The following is an 18,470-nucleotide window of genomic DNA, read 5'->3' as shown; positions in this document are numbered from 1 at the left end:
TTGCCTGTACTTGATACTTAGGGGAAAAGATAGAAACCAGTTGCATCTAAAACGATCTTGTGTACCCTTCTGTTTTCCCAACACCCGTGATTTACAGGCTCCTTGAAGCAGAGGCCACATCCACACCACAGCTTCCCAAAGAGCCCACCCTATACAAGTGCACCAAACCCTCCAGCCACTTGTCTGGACCAGCAGGGCACTGAAAGGAGGCAGAGGACACTGGAGGGGAAGGGGAGTGCATTAAAGGGTTGTTTCACAGCGAGACACAGCTGAACCTGGCAGGAGCTGCTGGAGCACTTCTCTGATGTGAGAATTGGGAGCTACACAAAGTCTCATTAGCCTTCAGTCCCTGCCAGCTTGACTTCACAGCTGGTGTGTATCTCCCGCACATGTGTGGTGTGTGGCAGCCAGAGGGGAGCTATCAAAGGCTCTGAATCAAGGGTTATGCTGCTATAAACACAAAACCAGCAGGATTTAGGGCTCCCTGCTGAGCTGCATTCAGGCCAGATGGAAGCAGGCAGGAAAAAAAAATCGTAAAGGAATAGGATGCGGGTGCTGGTTGATCATCAAATCCTCAGATTACATTTTATCAGCAGATTCTGACCCATTACTTGTCATTTTCAGGGCTGTGGCATCTTCTAAGACAGTCTCATTTTCAGCCTCATAAACCTATAAAAATTCAGACCTTTCCAGTGTCACAAGTAAGCCCAGTCAGTGAATAATAGCACTGTTGTATCTGAGTCAACTGATCTAATTATTTCTCATGGCTTAGAAGGGATTTCAGACATTCACAGCTGCTTACACAAAGCATCACCTTTTTAGTATGAGAAAACGTGGTACTAAAATTTCACATGATTATTTCAGCTCAGGCTGAAATGTTGCTGGTTTAAGATTGGTCACATATTTGCAATTCACTTAACTTGTGTGTTCCTGTCCTCCTCATCCTAACCACTGCTTGTGTAATTTATGTTGGTGCTCTCCCTAGGGCTCAAAACACATACCCAGTACATCTCTTGGATATCCCTGATAACAACCAGCTTTTCTTCTACTACCAAACTTGAGGTAATGTTTTAACATTAAATAATGACAAACATTGATGTGTAAAATCCTTAATGTTGATATTATACAATCACAGTAGTTAGAGGTAAATATATACATAGTTCATCTATCATCTCTGTAATAGATTTAGATCTGTTTTATGAAAATTTAGGGTTTGCCACATGATCTACAGTGTTGCCAGAAATGGTGTCCACAGCTGCAGGAGCATCTAAGCCCCTTCAGACTCTGTGCCTAACCACAGCATTGTGAAGGAAGGAAAATGGTGTCTATTTCCTCCTCCACTGCTGCACAATCTAGAGGTAGGATCCAATACTGAAATTTGTAATAAACATTCACCCATTGCAGTCACATCTCCATGTCCTCTACCAAAATTCTTGCTGCAAACACAAGCTTCCTGCCCAAGGACCCTCTCTCTACTGGAAGAAGGCAGGGGGTTGGCATTGGGCATGTGTGCCATGGGAGCTGCCTGCCTCCAGCTAGACATGCACCAAAAGCCAGGTCTGATGGAGCCTAGAAATTCTGTGAATTAGATGCCAGCCAGAGCTTTGGTGCTTGGAAGAGGCCAGTGCTGGCTCCTGCCTCAGCTTGTGTTAGGTGGTGACAGAAAGTGGGACCAGGGACGAATTTCTGTCACATACCAAGCTAATGTGGTAAGTGTGCCATGACCCAAGAAGCTCTGACTTCCAGTGTCAGGGTTTTTTTTGTTATTTTCTCCACAGCCACCATTGGTGCCATCCTGTTTGTCCCAGTTATATTCTTAGGTGCATATAGGTTCAGTGCCTCCCAGACATCACAGCCTGACACCACTTATTTTGTTCTCATTATAACTAAGGAATGCTGCTCTGGGCTTGTTTTACTTATCTTTTCTTTCTCTTACTCCACACCCTAGCTCTCCACTCATTTTCTCTGCTTTTTTTCTGAAGCCTTTCCAGCTTATCAATGCCTCCCCTATAACGTAGTGCACTGAACTCAGTGTGATTCTTTAAGTTGGGTGGAATTAAATCAACATGAAGAAACACAGGCCCCGTCTTGTTTTATCAGCTGTAATTCTGGTATAAACACCTCAAAAAAGATTTGCAACTATATTTTGTAGCAGCCAGAGTGTTCATCAAACTCAGCTGAATTTTAGTGTTCTCCCTCAGATTTAGGGGTTTTTCTGCCACTTACCATAATCTAATTTTTTCCTTTCTATTTGTACAGACAAAATCCTTACAGAACTCCCTTTTCCTCCAGAGATTTGATTTTTAAAATTCATAACTTTCAGAAATATATCAGCCTAATTCTTTGCCACATGGTATCATTGTTTTCTGTTGATGCTTTTTAGTCTTAGATTCTCTATGCATCTTCATTGCTGTTTTCATTGCTTCCAATACTCATTTACATTTTAATTAATTAGTTTTATTTTGTATCTTAATTTAGATCCCTCATTAAAAATCCATTACATTTGAGAAGTAACATTAAATTAACAGAATGGAATAGGAACATCTGGGAAGAATGTAAAGAGTATATAAATTATCTTCTCATTTGCCTGACAGTTTTCAAAAGGGAAAAACTGATGGAGAAATTCTCAGAACAAGGGCTTTCAAGAACAGGATTACCCTTCACTCTAAATGTATTATCTCTGATTTTTTTCTTGAGATATTTAGGATCTGTGAAAAAAAATTCCTTAAGTTTAAACAACAGAATTATCACTCTTTTCCTATGCCCTCAGTAGCAACTGATGAGCTGTATTTTAGGATAGTAACAACACTTACTCTAAACCCATTGCAGAAAAGGGAAGTGAATGTTCCACATGAGCAACTAGAAGGAGAATGAGATTCAGAAAGAGAGACTTTTTTATCTTGGGAGAAGCACTGCTCCATATAAGTATGGGCAGAAGGAAATAAAGAGTTGAGTAGAATGAAAAAAAAAAAAAAATATATATGTATGTGTGTGTGTGTGCATGTGTGAATATATATATATATATATTCCCTGACTTAAAAATCTCACATTCAGAGACTGGGAACTGATTGATTCTGGGATATCAGAACCCCACCACTTGCATTAGAAAAATTAATTTTTCTGTTGAAGCGAACACATTGTGAACAACTGTAGGTCACTAAAGGTCACTGTAAGCATTTATATCTGCTAACACACTTATTTTATTTAGAGAACAACTAATAGGCTTCTTCTTCAAGCAGAATCTATAGATGTGGAAAAGTTACAATAAAAGTTTTAGTCTGGAACTATGTGGGAAAGTCTTCTCAGTACACGACTTTATGTTAAAAAATAAAGGCAAGAAAACCATGTGGCTTGTGGCTTTAACTGCTGTGTTTTGCTTTGGCTTACCCTATGTCAGTCCAAGAGGAGTTTTAGTATGCACAGCTGTGCACCTTGGCTCCAGGGGCAGTTATGCTGGTTTCACTGACAGAGTCTCTCTTGCAGGCAAGCCCCTGGTTTTCCGAGGTCTGGTGCATGGGGAACAGCCATGGCTTCAGGAACATCCTGAAACATTCAACCAACAGATCTTGCCTGAGCAGCAGCTTAAAATATCTGCTGGGACACATTAAACTGCCATTTGAATGATGCACTGTGATCACCCCAATCAAACCCAACCAAAGCAATTAAGTGAATAGCATTGGTCTGACAGCCTTCCAATTTTGCATTCTCGCCCCTCTTACAGGCACCAAAAAGATTGTGCCTGCTTGGATGAGCAGTGACAGAGAAAATGCTTCTCTCCAATGCCTCTTTGTACTCATCTTTTGCTTGTGATATACATCCTTCAGCTTATCCAGGTTTTCCAATGTATCACACATATTTCTTATAAAAGCCCCTGCTCTACTGCTTCTAAAATTTCAGAATAAAGAAAACATTAATCATCAGTCTTAACTTTCCTGTATTTTTTTTTCTTCCTTGTGAGCAAGTCATTACAGTATGTCTGATTATTAGGAACAAGGAATAAACATTTCCCCTCTGTGAAGAACAGGAAACAATGTTTGGAGAACAATCAAGTCTATTCTCCATGGAAAAAAATGTAGCAATAGGGGAGTGAGGCTTGACCTTTTTCCAAATTAAAAAGAAAGAGAATTCCACTTTCATCTGAAGAAAAAGAAATTTAATTACGTATTCACCCAGTCTGACCTCTTTTCTAAACATGTATTTCATTGTAAAGTACACTTAAATATCAAGCATAACTAGGAAAAGAAACCAAAACACTAGGAGTTTTGGACTTTGTATTTTGCTTTCATCTTGTGAAATTCTTGTTTATATCTGTCTGCCATTGTAAATTATGTTTTCAGCTGAACATGAAAAAAAATGCACAAGATTCAAAGAGAGGCCATTCCCCTCCATGAAGCACACATGAACATGCACTGCCACCTGCTCACAGCTGTGGTTTACACGAGAAAGTCAGCCTGGGAAATAATACCAGCAAAAAGCAAAGCAACTGCTCCCTGACCACAGTCCAGCTGAGGTCTTGTAAACATCAACAGAGCTCTGTGGTTTTCATTTTGTTCTACACTTTTTCCAATTTTTATTAAGTATAAAAGAAAAAAAAAGGGAAAAGAAAAAAATCAAAAGACACTAATGAGTCTGGCAGCACTATGTGCAGTGGTACATCCATTTCTAAATCAAACTCAGTTCAAAGCCATCTCTTGTGTGTCTCCTGTCACCTGTCCCATCCCATTGCATTTGCTAATACACATTTCCGTTGTATTTCACAGTCTTTCCCTTTGTACTAATAACTAATTCTTCAGTGTGGGGCAATATGTAGTTTTGTTGCCAGAGCACCTAAAGAGTCACAATATGGTTCCCAGTCTGGCCCAAAGGGAGGAAGTAACAGATGCCAATTTTTAACTGATGAACAATGCTTCCCTGTGTGTCAGCTCAGACATGTGTTTGTGCATCTGGGAGCTCAACACGAGGTTCAGATGTTCCCACTCTCACCCCACACAGCAGAAATCCCATGGAAATGTTTCTCCTCACCGTGCAGTCCAGCAGCTGCTCTCAGTGTTGCAATATCGCCATTAAACCCCCGGGCTGATGCTCCCCCTCTGGCCCCACACCAAGAGCCATGAGAGCACTGCCACCTCTGTACACTGCGTTTCAGAACAAAAACAAATCTGCCAGTCATATGCAGCCAGTCATATGCAGCAATGATGTTGCCGAAGCTGATGGTTTTAGTATTAATTTTTCCCTTTTGGGAAGTATTTCTTAACCTGCAGCACCAGAATGTCAGGGAAGGGAGACATCTTTATTTCTCTTTTTGAAGCATATTTCCAGATCTTTCAGTTAGGGGGAAAGAAATTTCCTGGGAAAAAATGAAACATACACAATTGTTGGGGCACAGAAGGCAGGGGGCCACAGCAAAGAAGCTAATAGCTCATTTTCATATTTTTTAATTCATCATTTTACCTGTGAACTCATTTTTACAGATAAAATCTTGGAGTTCAGACACCTGAGTTATGGAAACTGTAAAGAGTGCCTGCAGCCCCTCTGCATGCTTAAAGCTGTCACATTTCCACCTCTGAGCTCCCAGCCTTCATTGCTGCTTAGCAGGAACAGTGTAGATGGTCTGATCTTACCTTGACCAAAAGCTAGGATGACGAGAAAGGGAAGCAAGAAGATCTGAACCGTTTATTCAGAGGTGAAAAACATGTTGCAAAGGAAAATACAATGAGTGATGTCTGTCAGGTACAAATTCCTGCTTGGACCTTCCAGGAGACATAAAGTATTGTTCTTCAAAAGGCTTCACACTTTAAAATTGCCATGAACTGTAACCCTGAAACTCATTGCCATTACACTACAAAGCTTAAAAAACATCAAGAAGATTGATGCATATGGGAAAATTCAAACACTAACATGCATTTGAATTTGAGCTAGAACTAGTGAGCAGGAAATGTATGACACAGTACCTGCAGCATGTAAAGATTACTGGGGTTTTATCCCAGAAAATAATACTCCATTGGTGTTTGCCAAACCACTCAGCCTCCATCTGACATCAGACTGAGAGCTTGTTGATTAATATGCACAGGATAACCTTTCTGGCACATTTCTTTAAAATTACTGGTTGCACTGTAGCTGCGTTTCAGATTTTACTCCCTCCAGAACCAGACAGTCTGTAAAATGCACTCAGCAAATAATATGTTTACTGAATTTCATGTTGTACTAAAAAGCTATTATTCAAAGGAATGTTCTCAATGGTTCATTCAGCTCTGGGCAAGGCTCTGCCATATGGGCTGTTGTTGACTGAATTTGCAAATCCTCCTACACATGCAGCAAAATACCAAGGCACCCCAAGAACAAGTTAACTTTACAAATCTCAGTCACCTTTTCCCTTTGCTTGAAACAATGCTGCTATTTGATTATTTGTAAAATTCCACTTGGGATATAATGATCTTTAGTCTCAACATATCACTGCACTGCCACATATTGACTTTCACTTAAGCAATTAATCTTGCAAACTCAAAACATTTTCTCTTTTTGTCTAAGAATTCTCATGTCTGGGGGCTACTTTAAAAATATAAGAAGCAAATCTGCCAGTAGTTGTCTCAACACTGACTACAGAGCAAAAGGCTGATAACAATTTCTTAGAGACTTAGTAGAACATTTATCATAAACTATAGGAATATTCTAGCAAGTTATACTTAGCATTCATGAATCACAAATATTGATTAATTTATATTTTGACTTTCCATGCAGGTTTTAATGCATATTAGGGACTGGATTCCACCTTCCTTGGGATATTTTCTATTTTAATTCAGTTTTTAAATTGGCTTGTTTGTTTTGACTGGCCTCTGCTTGATACCACCTCATTTGTAGAGTTAGAGTTAAAAAAGCAACCAAACCAGAAGCTGGCAGTTGTACACTCCTTCATATCTTTTTAATCATCCTAAAGAAATTACATATTATCCAAAAAAGTTTACTTTCCTTTTTTTTTTTTTTTTTGAACAATACAAAATTAAGGCTCTCTATGGGCCTGTATAAGAGGCCATCCTCTGGGAAAACAATGGCACAGTGGTAGTGACACCATTTCTACTCTGGCAATGCACAGTTCAAAGCCTGTTGGTTTTGGCACCAGCATATGAAGTGTTTGCCATAGAGACATGCCATAAAGTTATTGAAAGGAAAGACAATGTTGGCAGCTGGGGTGTTTGGGAATTGAAAGCTACCAGAAGGAGAGCTCCTTTGCTAGTTTCAGAGAATCATAGAATACCCTGCACTAGAAGGGATCATCGAGTCCAGCTCCTGGCCCTGCACAGGACAGCCCCAAAAACACACTGGGATGAGATGCCTGAAAACATTGTCCAAACGCTTCCTGAACCCTGTTAGGCTTGGGGCTGTGACCACTTCCCTGAGGAATCTATTCCAGAGCCCAACCACCCTCTGGGTGAGGAACCTTGTTGTAGCATCTAACCTAAACCCTCCTGACACAGCTTTATGCCATTCCCTCAGGTCCCATGGTTGGGCATGACAGAGATGGGTGCCTGCTCTTGAGGAAGCTGTAGGCTGCAGTGAGGTGTCCCCTCAACCTCTTGCAGGCTGAACAGGCCAAGTGACCTCAGCCACTCCTCATAAGGCTTCCCCTCTTCCCCCATGTTCCCACCTCTCTTTTGAACACTCACTGATAGCTTCATATCTTTTTTTCAGTTGTGGTGCCCAGAACTGCCCCCAGCACTCGAGGTGAGCCCAGCCCAGTGCAGATCACAGCAGGACAATCCCCTGCCTTGCCTGGCTGGCCATGATGTTCCTGATGCCCCCCAGGACAGGGCTGGCCCTCCTGGCTGCTAGGGCACCATGACTCACATTCAACTTGCCATCAACCAGGACTCCCAAGCCCCTTTCCTTGGCACTGCTCTCCATCCCCTTGTTCCCCATCTGTCCCCACACCCAGGGCTGCCCCATCCCCACAGTGATAATAGGCATGCATGGCAAAATTGCAACCAGCAAGCACAGCCCAGATTCAAGGCATGACTCCAGGTGTGACACCAGAGCTTGTGCGGAACAGCCAGCGGTGGGTGCAAGGGACAAGGCTGTGCCCTGGAGAAACTGCACAGAACTTCAAAGCTGAATCTGACAGTGGAGTTGCAGGTCTGAGTGAGAAGCTGGCTGCTGATGTTGTCCCCAGGGACAGGGGACATGTCTGCAAGGATTTGAGGAAAAAGATTCATATCTTCATTAGACTTTAGCAACTGGCAAGAATCCCGTAAGATGATATCAGGCAGAGGCCAGTCAAAACAAGCTGGAGGTTTGATATTTCAAGTCAGTTTTTAAAATATAGACAATGAGGAACTGTTTGAAACAATGGTGAGCTTTCAAGCTGCTTTTACAGTTTGTCTTGAATTTTTCCCAAAAGAACGCTATCTTAACTTGGTGTGAAAAATGGCATGCAAGAAGGAAAAAAATTTCCTACATTTCTGCATTTACAAAGAACAGAAAAGGATACAGAATTAATATATATTTGGTGCAAACTCCTCTCCACTCCTCCTAAGTGATCCTTAGCAGCTGTCCATTTCACTGTCATCTCCCAAGAAAAAGTTTTGTATTTTCATGTTTTGCCTTCCACTGGAGAAAATCTGACCTTGTCTGAGCTTATACTGTATAAGTACATAATGCATACATGCTGTGCCTGGCCACATGGACTTGCCTGTGGTCACCACACTGTTGGCTTGGTTTCACAGGACCCACTCTGTCCCGTTGGCTAGGAAGGGGTGACAGCACTTGTCCCTGCCAGCCTCATCTGCCAGTCTGCCTCCACTCCCATTCATCCCTGAGATAAAAGCCCGGGGTCATCTTCCAGAGTTCTCCTTGCTCTCCCCACTCCTAAAAATGCAATTCTCTCTCTGTGGCTAGTGCTGGGAACCTGCCTTTCAATGCAAGGCTTTCAGCTGAATACTGGCTTACTCTGGCTCTTGTATTCCCTGCTTGGTTCCATTTTTGAGCTAACTATATGACAAACAGCCCAGCCTAGATAAACAATCCCATACCTCAACCTAAGGAAGACAATTGTTTCCCAATTCCTATGTGGCTGGAAGATGTCAACATCTTTCTGCATGAAGATTTTGGCTCTGGCATTGTCCGTTTCACAACTGAACGCTCCCTTGCCCCACAATGTCTCCTTCATTAACACTAAGTTGTTCAGAGGATTTACCAAGTCTTGCATTCACATCCCAGAAGAGCAACAGGCTCAGGAGAAATTTCCCTGATCACTTCTACCAAAGTGGGCAAAAGTTTTCAAGGAGATGCTTTATGGTATTCATTTTCCAGTGGCTGACTTGACTTGCCATGCTCCATTAAGACAGCCTTGTGTACTAAGCACGCCTCAGAAATGGAAAATTGTATCTTACGGTAAATTAGACACCATCCTCCCCCCAAAACAAGATTAATTCCTATAGGACACGTTCTGGCACAGTTTCAAGCAGCTGGGTTTGCACAAAGCAGACTTTTTTTCTTTAATAGATTCTGGTGAAGTTTTGTCCCTGTTTGTAAAAAATTGCCTGCATTATCCCGAAAATAGAAGCAATTGAGCTTTCACTGACTTGATCTGGAAGAAACATAAAAAAGGTTCATTTAGTTATGAAACCTATTTAAATTGTGCTCTCAAAGTTCATCACAAAAATTTTGTTGAGAATTATTTGGGAAAGCAAGAAGTGCCTCCAACATGCTGTTAATTACCATCCATTTTGTGGCTGTCACCCATTCTGATTCCGGGGCAGTGCTCTACAAGCTTTTTGTGTGCAGCAGTATCCAAGCCAGACACAGGATTTCCTAATATACTCGAGTTTCATGATGGAGAACTACTAAAAACATCTCTTTGTGTGGCATTCTGGGATGCAAGGTCAGGTCCCCAGCATCATCATATTGCTTTTGCAAATGCTAGAACACAAGCACAGCTGTGCCCTAAACAGAGATCCTCATCCTGCACGAAGGTTTTATTCTACAACAAGGAATACCTTTCAAACAATCACACTGTGTTGAGGAGTCAAAAGACATTTAAAGATTTATTCAATTTTTAATTAATGCTTTCATCCTGGTTTTCGTTTTCAGTCAGGTCAGCTTTAAAATGTTTATAAAGCAAGATTGGAAAGCTCAAACAGTGAGTTCTGCGTACCTTAATTATACAAAAATAAACAAAAATATAATTCTAACACCAAAGTTATCTAGGTGTCCTTTTGGATTTTTCATTTTCTATGGGATTTTGTTGTCCGGGATTCCTTTTTCCTTTTTTAAAGCCTGTCTTCAAAGTATTGCTCTGTTTTATATCTTACCTCTTGCTTATTAACAACTTAATTTCAAATATCTCCATAAAACATATGATTTTTAACAGCATCACTAATTTTATTCTCAAAATTACATGTATTTCCACCCCCCACCAGATCTCTCTTTATTTGTTGAAAGTGTGATCAGGCCTGGATTAAGGAATTGAGACTGAGGAAACCTTCAACTTGATGGTAGAAAGAAGTCTATGTATCCAGTGTATGCCTCCCTTTATTGTATTAGGCCTCTTCATCTTTGAGCAAAGCAACTTAAAGAAATAGGTGATAGTTTTTGAGGCATTATTTGTTACAACTGGAAAAAACAGGCAAATTTTCAGGTGCAGAACCCTAATCAATTGTAATTCAATGATAGCTCTGTTTCAAATTCTAATGTAGTTACTATCACAGGTCAGTACACCAGGCAAGAATCACCATTTTCCCTGGTGAATAAAAGTGCTATCCAAATTATATTCAATTAGAGACCTAACACACTTACAAACCTGCGCTCTAGCTCTTTGCAGACAGGCATGCAGGGCATCTGAAGGGCAAGAGACCTGACAACTTGTACCTGAACTGGACACCCATTCCCACACAATATAGTTAGGTCTTTCTGCCAGTGCTTTTTATATGCAATTCACTTTTTAACTACTTGCATTCTACTTTCAGGCAGAAAGAAAATGACACAGAACAAAACCTGTGTTAAAACCTGAAGCCAGATCTCAGACAAAATCTGCATACAAACTGAATCTGAATTTGAATCCTTCCAAGTTAACAAGTGCGTCCAAGACTCAAATGAAAACCATCTGAATTCTGAATGCATGTAATTTTTAGAGTGCTCTGCCTTTTTCAACCCATCATGTTTCCTAAATGCTCTTTTATACGCAACTGAAATTTGAAGTTCTGAACTATATCCAAGCTCCAGGAAACAGGCCCATTTAACAGGAGGTAGATCTGTGTAGGTGCAGATAAACTACTTGACAGACAAAATGCCTACAGCTCTGATGCTAGGCTCTAACTCTGATATTGCTAACTAGTGAAACACACTTTTGTCTGCTCTCAGGGCTACAACAAAATTATCACTACAAGAAAGCAGCTGCCTGTAGAGATACAGAAGAAACCCACAGAAAAGTAGGAGATGAAAAGGAAATATGTGTTAACAAGAGCCAGTGGAAGCACACAGGGCTTCATTAAGAGCCTTCTGGTCCCTTGGGGGCTTTGCTTCACAGCCCAACACCCCCATCTGAGCCAAGCAGCTGGCAAGTGTCACCCCTTCCAGGACTTGGCTCCAAATCAGGATGGCCTAATTAAAGATTAATGCTCTCTGACAAAAATTAGTAACCCCTTCCCATGCTTCAGAGAATTCATAAAAATGTTTTCATACACTTTCAAGAAAATCAAAGCTACCTAATTAGATTGCAGCTTCGGGAACTGCAGGTATTCACCTGGACATAATCTTGTGATGGTTTCAAGGCTGATTTGAAGCTCTATTGTCATGCATTGTAAATCACTCAATTGACTGGCTTCCAAAGCTGCTATCAGATCCTATGTCAGCTGTAACTCACAGCATTTTAGGAAATACTTTTCAATGGTAACATCAGGTTAATGTGAAATTTTCTAATTAGAGTTTAAAATCACCCATCACATCATCAAAGTGAGAACTGAAAGGGAAGCCAACTGTCTCAGTGTGCCATACTTCTACTAAAGTATATCTAAAGTGATATGTAATGAATGTCCTTTTTAAGAACTGTTTCATTGCATAATTCTGTAACTAATTAATTAATTTGATGTGGCATCTAATGAAAAAGAAAACAACCAATTATATGAATGAGCCCAGAAAAAGGTATTGTGAGCAGGCAGTATCAGCGTCAATGCACAGTCCTATCCTTTGATAGCTTTTCCTCTGTGGTGTCAGGCAAAAATGACTCCCACTCAGTGATTAAAAGAAGTTGTCCTCTCAGAATACATTGTGATGTGCACTTTGTTAGCAGAGATTTTGTAACAAGCAGGAGGGTAGTTTTTCATATGGCTACACTGGAAAATGTCAAATGTTTAAAGTTTTCCAGCATTTGTGTTTTGTAAGAGAACTCACCCACACAAAACAGAGCTTTCTCCAAGAAAACTTCCTTGGTTTTAAGCCTGTTTCATTTATTCATCTTTTCCATCATATTTAGACATATTTTGCTGCTTTATTTTTCTTTTTTGGGTTTTGATTTTGATTGTTTCCTTGGAGCAAAGTGCTTGATGATCTTCTGTTTTGGAAATCATAGATCTAACACACCATGCTGGAAAGACAGATTAACCTGACTCTCAACTGACTGTGTACCATCATTATCAGAAGCCTGAGCCAATGGTTATCATTTTCCCTGGGACTGCTGCCATTAGGTTTCAGGGAATGTTCCACCAGATTTTAAATGAGAAAAGACCTCCAGATAAAATGGCTGCATCCAAACAGTTTAGACATCCTGTTTTAGCTGGAAATGCATGTTGATCTGAAATTACCTTAAGATTTCTTTTCTGATGTAAATATTCTGCTATAAGTGATCTATACGAATTTGCAATTTGAAACTGCAGCATTATGTAAAATATAGCACCCAGGTTATTAGCTTTTGAACTGATCATGAAACCTGAGCAAGAACAGAACTTTAAATAGACAAAAATTCATGATACTACACATTTGTATTAATTCAAAGGTGAAAGATGTTTTAGAAAGCACTAGTGTCCTTCCTTGTGAACCACATCTGCAATTTCTAATTTATCATATCCTTCTACATTGGAGGCTGCAAAATTGGTTTAAATGAAAAACTACTCTGAACTGTATTTGCAAAATGTGTAGAAGAACACTTGGATTCACAGACCCATAGAATGACTTGGTTGAAAGATCATCTAGTTCCAGCCCTCCTTCTATTGGCAGGGACACTTTGCTCCAGACCAACTCGATCAAAGCCCCATCCAACCTGGCCTTGAATGCTTCTATGGGTGGGGCATCTACAATTCCTCTGGGCAACCTGTTCCAGTACCTGACCACTTTCACAGTGAATAATTTCTTCCTAGTTTCTAATCTAAATCTACTCTTTTTCAGTTTGAAGGCTTTTCCCATTGTTTTATCACTACATGCTTTTTGTAAGAAATCCCTCACTGGTGAAAACTTCCTATGTGGATAAAAATATATTCTTTTTTCATGTGTTCTTTTGAGATCCTTGGAGAGCATTCACAGGATATCTCTGTGACACATCTTTCCATTAACTCCAGATACAAGATTTTGTATCTGCAGTTAATGGAAAGATATGTCACGCCACACCTAATCTAGCAGTGGAATGTTATCTACTGTGCTTCTCAAAAGTTGATACTTATTTTAGCAAGTATAGAATATATTTGGGGCTCATTTAACATGCTGAAGAACCTTACACTAAATTCACTGCACAGAATTCTCTGCCAGCATAAAGAAGAATCAGAACCTACATTAGGAACACATAAAGAACTAATGTGGATAATTTGAAGTCTCCATTTTTTGTGAAATCATGCCCATGGGTGTATTTAAACATTGCTAACGTTTAGGGAGGAGTTGGGTAAATTAAGAGAGAGACTAGATTCAACCCACCATTACCTAATCTTCCATTAGCTATCTTCTTTCCAAACTATCTTGCTAGCCCCTTTATTGCCTGTGACTCATGATGTGAGAGACACACCACAAAACCCAGCTCCAACTGGGCAATCTCCTAATTTAGCCAGACGAATATGGTGAAAACTGGATGTCGACATGTAGGCTGGAGGAAATCACCTATTTTCATTGGGAATTAACAGCTGCAAACTTGGCCAAAAGGGTCCTTTTCTGGAGAATCCTAGTGTCTTTTCTACTCTGAAAAATATGAAAATTGCATAATCCATATTGAGTTCACTCCAGAATGCTTGAATGGATCTTGGTGACATCTGTTTGCCAAGCAAGAAACAGGAAACAATTGCAGAAGTTTCCCTAGAACTGGAGGCTCAGATGTGAGCCTTAAAGAATGCAGTCTTTGCTTTCACTAATGCAAGAAAGGACTTAATTAAGAGTAAGGACTTGAAACATATGCATGAGAAGGAAGGAATCTAGCAAAGCTGACCATACACTGTGTTGTAACACAAGCCTATTGTGGCTCCAAGAGGTTGTAAGAGGAAAGCAGATTACAGACAGCTACGTGAGAAATTATGGCCTCCCTTTATCTGGATCCCACAGCAAAAGTTATCCAAAGTGCAGGACTTTTCCAGGCTTCACTCAACATATAGTGACAGGGAGGGTGGCAGTTTATAAAAAAAATTGGTCGAGGAGATTCTCGTAATTTTCTTAAACATTCATCCAGTCCGTAAAAAGTGGAATAGCCGCAATATTCAGCTCCAGAAGTTATTTTTGCAAAACTAAATGAGTATCAAATCACATTTTCAGACCTACACTTCTGAAGCATGCTTTTTTCTGATGATCTGCAGTCCCTTCTTATAATGCATATTTACACAGTTTTTGGCAGGACTTATCCTCAAACCAAGAAAAAAACATTACTTATTTTTGTTTACTAATTATACCATTACCTATGCTTAAAATCAGGGAAAGCAAATAGGTAGAAAATTCGACCCTAAACTATATGTGGGAGGCAGGTTGCCAAGAAGTACTGAAACACATGTAAGTTTTGTTTTCTTAGCAGGAAAGAGAGCAATTGTGAAAGCCCGGGGATATCTACACTGGGTGGTAAAGCTAACAGCAGAAAATCAAAGAAATCTTAGCACTAAGCCAACAGTGTAACAAAAAATAGGAGTCAGCTCTTCATGGCCATGCAGATTATCACTCTGATAAGACTGTGATAGAGGGTAAGAATTCTTTCCCAGTATGGTGTTGACACTGCATAAGCTTTAATCTGTTGCTCTTTGGCTTTGGGATCTCTTGCTTCGCAACACAAACACTAACAAATTGACAAAAGCTGTGTTTGCACATTAGAGCTACTTGCAAACTAGCATTTCAAGTTCAAGTTTGGACATACAAGCACACAAGGCAAAATGAAGTGGAAAGCTGTGATTTTAATGGGGATTTAATCTCTTTTGTTCTTTGACCTTTGGCGGCTCTCAGAATACATCAACGCTTCTGTCGCATGAGTTGCCTTACTGGCTTAGCTCATGCTGATACAGCCAAGCAAGCATTCAAGTGTGACTGCAGCGTAGGGTTTGATGGTGTATTGCACTCTTTCTAGCAGCAAGTACAAGAGTCTTATCAGCCCTACCCAATGGGGTACAAATTCTGGGAATCAGCCCAGGCCCAGCTGCGATCCCAAGTGCAGCGACTCCTGCAGCTGCACAGAAAGAGCCACAGAGCTCAGTCAGAAAGTCACTTTAGAAGGAATGGCTCAGGCAGCTGGCAGTGCACTGAGTCTGGGGGAAACACCAAGCCAGCTGAGTATCTGTCCTGCAGAAGGTCAGAGAAAGGCAGAACAGCACTGAAACAGGACTGCAACACAATTCCATCAAGTCTGATTATTAAGAAAACAGAATACTGAATTTAATGTATATAATAGGGGAGGTTTATTTCCCCTTCCCTTTTAAACCACAAAGTCTTCTCATCTAAAAACCCTGTAATGGAAGTCTCCCAATCAAAAGTGCAGCAGAAACTGAATGACTACCAAAGGAATCCACAGGAGAAAAAAGATCCACAGCAGGAGAAATGAGGGCTACCATAGTGGCCAGTCAAGATGGACCCAGCAATTCTTTGTGGATTACCTGTGTTATAACAGGTCTAACATTCTTCCACCAAACTATTAAAGAGAAGAAAAAAAACCCAATGACCAGGCTTCTGACATTTCTCATAAGAATCCATCTCTTACCTGAACCTGCTTTTCAAAAATTCAGCTGGGTACACTCTAATAACGATACAATAGAAATAAATTGGGAGTTTCTTCCAAGCATTTTTCCATCCAAGCCGCAACTGAAATTCTGGATAGTACAAGTGATATCTGCAATAGCAGGAACATTATATGGAAGAAAATTATCTGGTAAGGGAAAAAGATGTCACATTTGTAGTTGAAATCTGAGAAATTCTTGATATCAATGCTTAACATTGTTGGAGATCACCATGAGAAAAATTCCTGGTTAATGATCAGCTGCAAAAGAGATCTGTATTTTGTAGGGATCAGATGTAACATAAAAAGTGCAGGTGTAGTGTCCAGTTTTTCATGCAAGTGATTCAGTCCCAGAGGGAGAAAAAGTTAAGCCTATTACATTGAAAGAATCAACAAAATTTAGGCATATACTGGATATTCTAACGTATTCTAATTCAATTTCCATCTAATTTCAAAAACCTTCATGTTATAAGGCAGTGAATTGTGATGGAAGAATTGTTCATGTGATCATGAAAAGCAGTAGTAGAATGAGAGAATAGTAGTTTGGGGAGTGAGCTGCTACAGTCATTTGGGCCTGATCATGTCTCAGATCAAAACCCCCAGATATCCTTGGGGGAATATCCCTCACATAGTGAGGGTTTCTAAAGTTAAGTCTTGTCATATATAACAGGAGGAATCCTTTCATCTTCCTTCAGGATGATGTTTTTATAAGTCAGGTCTAGCTTTCATTTGGGTTTCACCGCTTTACTGCAACTATGCCACAGCTGTATTCAGAGCATGCTTCAGCCAGTTCTCACTTTTACTTTTTGACTGCATATTTCTATTTTGGGAGACCTGAGGCAGGGAAAAAGAATGCCAGATGACCAGAAAGACCCTGGCATGAGATATGTCCACTTACATCTGAAAATTAAGTTGTGTGACCTGCAGCTGTTTCAGAATTCCCAGAGCATAGGAGCACATTGGACTGCCAGCTTGTCCCATCTGTCAGGCATAATCCTCACACTTCAGAAGGCTGGACTTCATACAGTTAATAAATTCCATCCAAATCTCAAAGTGTTTCTCATAGCCAGCTGAAGAATACCTCTGATAAGGCGTGCTTGTACAGCTTAACAGACCTCCATGGAATGCCATGCCAGCTTTTCCATGGAAGGAAACAGAGATAATGTTCCTGAACAGTGAATACTGAAACAAAATGATTAAATAAGAATTAAATGTACTGCAGAAGACTAAAAAGGAAATAACTACTGAAACTGAACTAATTTTTAGAGAAAGCCACTTATTTCAGTCACATAATGGTACTGGTATATCCAGTGCCAAATAGTGCCAAATATAGAAAGGAAAATGCATCACAGTAAGGAAAAAAAAAACTTTCTGCATTTTTGTTAATTTTATTTTTTCCAAAAGAACAAAACCCATGGAAATGCTTTTGGAAAATTATCTTTAGGCATTAGAAGTTTGCCCTCTGTTTTCCTTCTCTTCTTTCATCAAAGACAAAGCAGATTCACAACACCCCAAGATTCATATCCCCCTACTTGCACACAAAGATAATTCTATATATTCTTATTTATAAGGGGAAGCCTGAAGAACGTACAATATTACATCTGGCTGAATAGCCTTCAAATGCAAAAATATGTGGAATTTCCTGCTTGGTGCCACTCAGCCCAATAGTACAGCTCAGACTCTCAGCTGAGAACATGAGCTTGGGCCACTGTCTGTGGCCCCTTTCCCTTATATTCTCCAGTACCCAGAATTGTTGTATCAGGAATGTTGGAGGATAAAACCTTACCTAATTCTTACAAAGTCCATATACAAATTTGTTGTCCTTGAATTTGTCTAATCCTCTTTGAATGTCCTCACACACAGAAATACAGGTGGAACAGGCTGAAAGTCTTCAAAGAACACTTGTAGATCCTTCTTGGATCCCACAGATACTGTTTAGAGTACCTAAATTCTAAGTTCTACATTCATGCTACATTTCAGGAAACTCTCCTTATTAATATGTCACTCTCCCAAGGCCTCACTTTGACCTGAGGGTTCAGCTCTCCAACCTCTGAGAATACAGATTAACCTAACTGACTTAAATTGTTTTATCTGGAAATGGGATAATTCAGTGATATTGAAATTAATTCACACAAATGTATCTGACAGAATTTTGCCTGAAGCATGCAGTAATGTGCAAAAATAAATAATATTTTCAATAAAACAAACTACTTTTTGTGGGAAAGAGAATGTTTTAAATGTTCCCGCATCTTTGTGTTTCCCATTAGTCTCTCTTGGATGGTGACAAAAACTAAAACTTCAGAAGCCAAAAGTTTTTAGGCTA

Source organism: Zonotrichia leucophrys, chromosome 4 (genome assembly GCF_028769735.1).
Source record: "Zonotrichia leucophrys gambelii isolate GWCS_2022_RI chromosome 4, RI_Zleu_2.0, whole genome shotgun sequence".
In the NCBI taxonomy this organism is placed as follows: Eukaryota; Metazoa; Chordata; class Aves; order Passeriformes; family Passerellidae; genus Zonotrichia; species Zonotrichia leucophrys.
Note: the sequence above shows the minus strand (reverse complement) of the source record.